Source organism: Gymnoscopelus microlampas (genome assembly GCF_963454915.1).
Source record: "Gymnoscopelus microlampas genome assembly, chromosome: 6".
NCBI lineage: Eukaryota > Metazoa > Chordata > Actinopteri > Myctophiformes > Myctophidae > Gymnoscopelus > Gymnoscopelus microlampas.
The window spans coordinates 31,657,145-31,663,881 of NC_139943.1; the positions used below are offsets into that span (position 1 = coordinate 31,657,145).

Below are 6,737 nucleotides of genomic sequence, written 5' to 3' on the forward strand. Positions count from 1 at the left end.
ATATTTTCTAGTTAGATATGTGTTGAAGTGGGAGTCGCTGACCACTGTGCTTACAGTATGCATATAATGTTAAGAGGAACGGAGGGTTTACTTAACCCAGCTACAAACATGTTGCTGGCCAGACACCTGATCTATTCATTTAAGATGGAATGCCCCCCCCCCCACCCCTGCTCTCCTCCTCCGTGACCGTGAGAGAAATGCTGACAGTCGACTAATAGGCCGGTGTGTCATCAGTCTCATTTTACATGTACGTCCTCTCACCGCCGTAGGCATTATGTAATGTAGCCTCTATATCGCGCAGTGATGGAGGGATCCAATAAAGTGAACCTCTCTGCCCTGCCCTCCATGATCTCTCTCTCTCTCTCCCTCTGTCCCTCTCTCTCTCTCTCTCTCTAGCCCGATTCATTTTTCGTCGCACGATGGTGTCGACGTTGGGCGAAAATAGCAGACCTACAAGCTCTCAACGCGTCGAGAGCTTTAGGTCTGATATTTTCACCGTGTGACACCGTCATGCCACGGAGCAGAAATTGGACTTCTATACCTCTCTCTCTCTCTCTCTCTCTCTCTCTCTCTCTCTCTCTCTAATGTGTTGTCTTTGCAGCCATAAGGGCCTGGACAAAGTGTTTGCTTGTTTTAGCAGCTCCCTCAGGCGCATACAGTCTAATGAGCTGCCTTTCAAGGACAAATGATGGGGGGCATCGTTAGGGGGGGGGGTGGGGGGGGGTTCAGGCTATGGACAAATTTGCGACCACAATATTGCTTTTGAACCTGCCATACATTTGATCCTATAGATCCTTTCTATATGAGAATGCAGCCGTTTGCATAATTTTCTGCTGATGTTTTGCTCAAGTTGTGACAACATGATGATACATAATTCAACTGTTCTTTTTCCTTGGACATATCGTATATCGTCGTTGTCGGTTGGAAACCTTGTATGTCCAAAACCGTTTCTTTTCAGGGAAATATTTCTGAAATAGCGAAGATAGCATATTTACAAGCTCACAATGCGTCGCATCACGACACATTGTAGAGTTTGTAGATCGGCTATTTTCACTACTTACTCTTGTATGACAAAGTAGGGCATTAATGACGAAGAAACATAAAAGGTTTTAATTTGGAGAAACAAGGTTTATACCTAACAGCAACAATATATTGTATGTATGTATCAACGTTTAATACAACAATGTTACAGCAACGGCATTAATGCATAAACTCCAAATTTTGTTTTTGTTTTTTGGCGATAGTCAAGCCTTGTTAAAACCATATTTTGTCATTTTACGATAGCTCTAAAAAGTGTTTTCAGCCGTTTGTTGATTTCATAGGGAAGTCAAATCGGAATAATTTCATGGGCATTCCAGCGACACGACCAAAGTGTATGCAGAGTGTAAATGCTGGATTTTAAGTGGTTTTGGCTCGAAGCAGAATGTGATTTTCTCACAAGCTTTCTCTCAACTGGCACTATTATGTTTACACACCTCTCCCCAGGATGCCAGCTGCCAGATAAACATACTCTGTGGTCACTAGTTGACATGATACAGTCACAACAATTCATGATAAGATTTTATAGTGGCCGGGTGGGTCATACCAAAGAAGATTTATGTATTTTTTTAAATAACTTTCTGTATTTATATTAGATGGTATACTGTAAAATATGTATTTGATGTAGGCTATCCTATGTCGTCGTCGCGCGTCTGTGGATTCGTCTATACCTGGCTGTGACAGCACGCAGTGTTTAGGGATATTTTCCAGCTAGTGCACACGCTGGTGCAGCTAGTACTAGGTCAGTTCAGCTGCCTGTTTAGCTTTAAGACCAGATTCTTTCTTGACTCCTGATCTCTTCCACAATCAGGCTGACAGCCTCCCACAGCTCCAACCTGGACAGAATACCACAGATCTACAAGGAGGACTGCCTTTGCTCCTTGCAACTTTGGACCTCTGCTTAATCTCCTTTGTGGTTAAATCCTACCTAAGTTATTTACTCGGCTCTTGGAGCCTGAACCTAAGTTCCTTTTAATAAAAGACGTTTCTTGTTTACTTTAATTACGTCTCCTTGGTCTGTGTTCTGCTACTGGGTTCACTCACTGTCTGCCTTGACATCATGTCCAGGGGGTGTACTTGTACATCAAGCCACGTCATGCTACAGAAACAGGAGATACTGTAGGCTCCTGCCCTATGGGCCACGTGGCTCAGAAAGACTTACGTACTACTTATTATTACTGCACAGGGGTAAAGTTATTGTTCACCACCACCGAAGCGTACGGGTTCGAATCGATGCATCCGGCTTGGCCGAACGTCCATACGAGCAAAACTGTTCACAGGGGGAAAGCCCGGCGGGGATCTTTGCCGCTGCACCAGTGACTCCTACAGGTTGGGTTGGCGACTATTAGTGGCGGTGTTGAAGAGGGTGTTTCTCTGCACTCGCTATGTCCTCCTGGTGGGGGTTCCTCACTTGCAGGCGAGCCAGTAGGGGCAGCAGTGACAAGACTACACAGAAATGAGTGGGAAATGCGACTATTGGCATAACGGCTAAATTGGGAGAAATAAAAACAACAATTGGCTTCTCTAAATGTTTCATTGATCATCTCACTGACTATTTGTTTTTCAAGGTTGCTGGTCTACAATGAATAAGCTGCTGTGCTGCTGTGTTTGAGTTCATTGTCATTTCTTAAGCTTTGGTGTGCTGTAAATGTTCATATTCCTAAAAAAAAAAGCACCAAAGAATATTTCTTTGTTGTTTATTTTGCATGTTGATGGGCTGAGTTCAGATTGTTGTTTTTGGCTATGTGCATGAAAACAGGATGGGTCGGGTAGGCAAACCTCACCAGTGCACAACTAGTGTGCTGATCACATAACTCACATATTTTGTAATAATCACCACTTGATTGCACTTTAATTAGATATCAATTGCATTGTGAACTTGTAGATCGGCTATAAATAGCCGTATAAAATAGGGTTAAAGTGGTTAAACTAATTTTGCTATATTAACTAATTTAGCTGAAACTTTCTGTCTGCAACTGTACATTCATTAATCACTTTAAAACTGGCATCCCTACTTTGGGCATGTCATACAGGAGACAATCTAAAAAAAAAGAAAAAAAACTTGTAGATCGAAATCAGGCAAGCAGTCACTTGACACCCTCTAGTTTATTTTTTAATGAAAATGACTGACTCCTCTGCCATGAAGCACAAGAAACATGTCCTAGGCCAGTGGTTCTCAACCTTTTTAGGCAGCGACCCCCCAAAACAATCATATTTGAACTGGGGGCCCTGCCCTGACAAGCACTTGGAATTGCGTTGAGGCATTACATTTAGTTTGACTCGGATCCACAGATAAACATTTTGAAAATAGCTAATCTACAAGCTCACAACACCTCCCAATGCGAGGCTTTGTGAGCTTGTATATCAGCTATTTTCAAAAATGTTGCCTCTTTCTTATAATATTTGACATTTTGGCCTGTAGTGGTCTTTTTTAATTTCATTTTGTTTAGATTTATTTATTTATTTTAGGTATTAAAGGTATTTTTGACCCTGCAGAGATGAGACGGTGGTGATCGGTGGTCCTGCTGGTTCCACTGCGGACTAGCTGTAATCAGGGGTTGAAAGAAACGCTGCCCCCCGGTGTGCACTTCAGTTCAGTTCAGTTCAGTGGGAGACGCGAGAGGTCGGGGTGGTGGGTGGTGGGCGTCAGGCGTGGTTAATCAAAGCCAACTAGGAAGCACCTTTTCAGTGTTAGTCGATATTACAGCCTGGGTTTCCTATAGCAGAGCTGAGCTATGTGACACACTGAGCTATGTGACACACACGGTGCGGTGAGTGAGTGGAGCTGCTGTCCCTCACACAGCTTCACTCATCAGCACAGTATCCCACCCGGAGAGAAGAAGATCAGGGACACACATACAGCATCTTCACCGATCCGGAGCATTTATTCTCTCCATGCTCGTTGAAACTCAACGCCAAGTGCAAGTGGGACAAACACGCAGGTGCGCATCCTTCTCCCGCAAAACTTGAACTTTAACAAGCCGATCGCTGTCCCGTTGTTTGATGCGGTGAAAAGGTGCGTGAGATCAGAGCTGATGCTGCTGCTGCAGGCAAGCGGCGCTAGAACGGAGCGGACTGTAACGGGACACTTTTAGCACGGACCTGGTCTGGACAGTACAGTGGGCTACAGTACAGGACAAGCTTGGAGCAGTGATCATCTTTCTTTTTCAGCTGTTTTTTGATCCGGAGGATTCTTGGCTTTATGATATTTTGTCGTTTGGTGTCTGAGGATGTTGTATTGACCCGGAGGGGACAGCAGCACACATGATGAGGATGGGGGGGTTTGCTGAGCTTTGGACAGGTGCGGGGGTCTTCACTTCACGGTAGGTATGGCTACTGTATATGTAGCCAATTTAACGTTAAGGTACCCACAACAATGAATGATGTACCTGCTGTATCCGTTGGCTGTAGGCTGTAGGCTGTAGGCTGTAGGCGTACGGGACAAGTTTGTCTGTTGTCTTTGACACTTTGTTGTAGATTTAACTATGCAAAGTTGTAATGAAGTCAGTGTTTGTGTGCGATATTGATTATTATGCTAACTGTGTCGTTATTTCATCGTGCTTGCAACCAGCAGATAAAATGTCGATATGGTTTAGATTAGAAAATAAACAAGCAAAGACTTAATTTGGCAGTAATCTTGCTTTTATGTCCTTAATTAAAACAGCCTCATGAGGGATGATTGACATGCCCTTTAGGCTCAATTTGACTTTGAAGATATAGCCTATAGGCTGAAAATGTCCTCAATATTATAAGATGATTTTGAAACGGCTATGGATTGATTGGTTCATAATAGCCGTATTTAATATAACCTATTAAATAGGTCTTAATACGTTTCGATATGGCACTGACTCACATCTTTCATGTGGCTGCTAGCCCTAGAAGATATAGACTGCACGTGTGTGTGTGTGTGTGTGTGTGTGTGTGCGCACGTGTGCACGTGTGCGTGCTTGCAACTGGGTGAGAGAGAGAGAGAGAGAGAGAGGGAGAGAGAGAGAGAGACTGTGTGTGTGAGAGAGAGACGGTGAGACTGTGTGTGTGTGTGTGTGTGTGTGTGTGTGTGTGTGTGTGTGTGTGTGTGTGTGTGTGTGTGTGTGTGTGTGTGTGTGTGTGTGTGTGTGTGTGTGTGTGTGTGTGTGTGTGTGTGTGTGGGGGGCGCGCATGTGCATGCATGTACAAGCATGGAGTGGAAGTTGACAGAGATACTTGTTCATATCAGTCTGTCACTGTGGAAAAGTGAGGAGGGAGAGAGACTGGCAAGCCCCACCATAGTGTCGCCTATAGGCCAGTGGTTCTCAAACCTTTTCATGTCAAGGAACCCTAATTAATATAGGCTACGAGGACCCCCTTCTGAAAATATTTTATGCCAGAGACTTCTTTAAAAGATTTGTGTAGGCTAGTTAAAATGTTGACAAAATATTCAAATTGTTTCAAGTTTCTTTGGGGCAAACAGCATACTGTATCTTCAAGCTCACACATTGTGAGCTTAGATTGTCTATTTAATATTTCAAATAGCCAATAGGGTTAAAGAGGTTTAACATATTTTGCTGGGGACCCTGGATACCCCCTCAAGGATCCCTGAGGGCCCCGGGACGCCACTTTGAGAACCACTGGTGTAGGCTGAGTTTAAAGCTGCAATCCGTAAGTTTGATGTCCTGGCTACCCGGGATTCAAACCGGGATCCCCTGCGTGAGACCAAACTTCCCTGAGAGACACCCCCCCACCCCCCATTAAAATAAGTTCTGGACTGTGGCTTAAAAAGCCTAACTTATACTGCGCTTGTAGATCGCTGTGTTTTTTCCCCGGCGCACAACCCTGTAGTGCGAAGGACCATAAATTAGCCTTAACACTTCCCTCAATTAACTTTCCACTAGGCAACACAAGCCTGCCATTACCCAGTGGGAATACAGTGGCCAATCAATTAATAAATAGCTCTCTCTCTCTCTCTCTCGCTCTCGCTCTCTGTGTCTCACTCTCTCTCTCATCCCTCTGCGAGATGGAAATGAAACAGCTTCTTGACAGAAGTGATTTATTGGTTCGCCCGTACCCGTTCCATCCCAGGATATAAATTAATGTTTTTTTTGTGTGTTGCATTTGAAGCAATACAGTGTGGCAAGAACAACCACAGCCGCACAGCTGTGACAACAACAGAGTGGTGTGTAGTTCCTATAATGAACATTCTCATCTTGTGAGCTGTGGCGTAAACCTATACACGGCAGCACGCACACTAACTTGAAACAGGTTTGATAGTCACCCCTGCAAGTCTGTGTGTGTGTGTGTGTGTGTGTGTGTGTGTGTGTGTGTGTGTGTGTATTGGTGCTATTGTGTGTGTCTGTATAGTGTGTCTATCTAGTACATGATTTTACCGAGATTGTGAATGGAAAGTGTTGGAATTGTGTGTGTGTGTGTGTGTGTGTGTGTGTGTGTGTGTGTGTGTGTGTGTGTGTGTGTGTGTGTGTGTGTGTGTGTGTGTGTGTGTGTGTGTGTGTGTGTGTGTGTGTGTGTGTGTGTGTGTGTGTGTGTGTGAGGCTATCTACTGTAATCACAAGAGTCCAATAGAGACATTGCAGCAAGGGCAGGGCACAGATGTAGTATTGACTGACAGCTGCATCTGTCATCCACAATTCACTGACATTTATTTGACATGAAGTTAACTGTAGTCTCATAACGCTCAGTAGAACAACACAAATGTTATTATCCAA

General features: G+C 44.1%; 1 protein-coding gene across 1 annotated transcript in view; it reads left to right on the forward strand.

Moving 5' to 3' along the window:
* Nucleotides 1–4,261: 4,261 nt before the first annotated feature.
* Nucleotides 4,262–6,737, forward strand: part of kcng4a (potassium voltage-gated channel, subfamily G, member 4a) — a gene marked incomplete at its 3' end in the record, with an annotated part of 47,728 nt that continues 45,252 nt past the window's right edge. Inside the window, exon 1 of the mRNA XM_084059171.1 lies at nucleotides 4,262–4,361. The remainder of the gene's footprint in view (nucleotides 4,362–6,737) is intronic.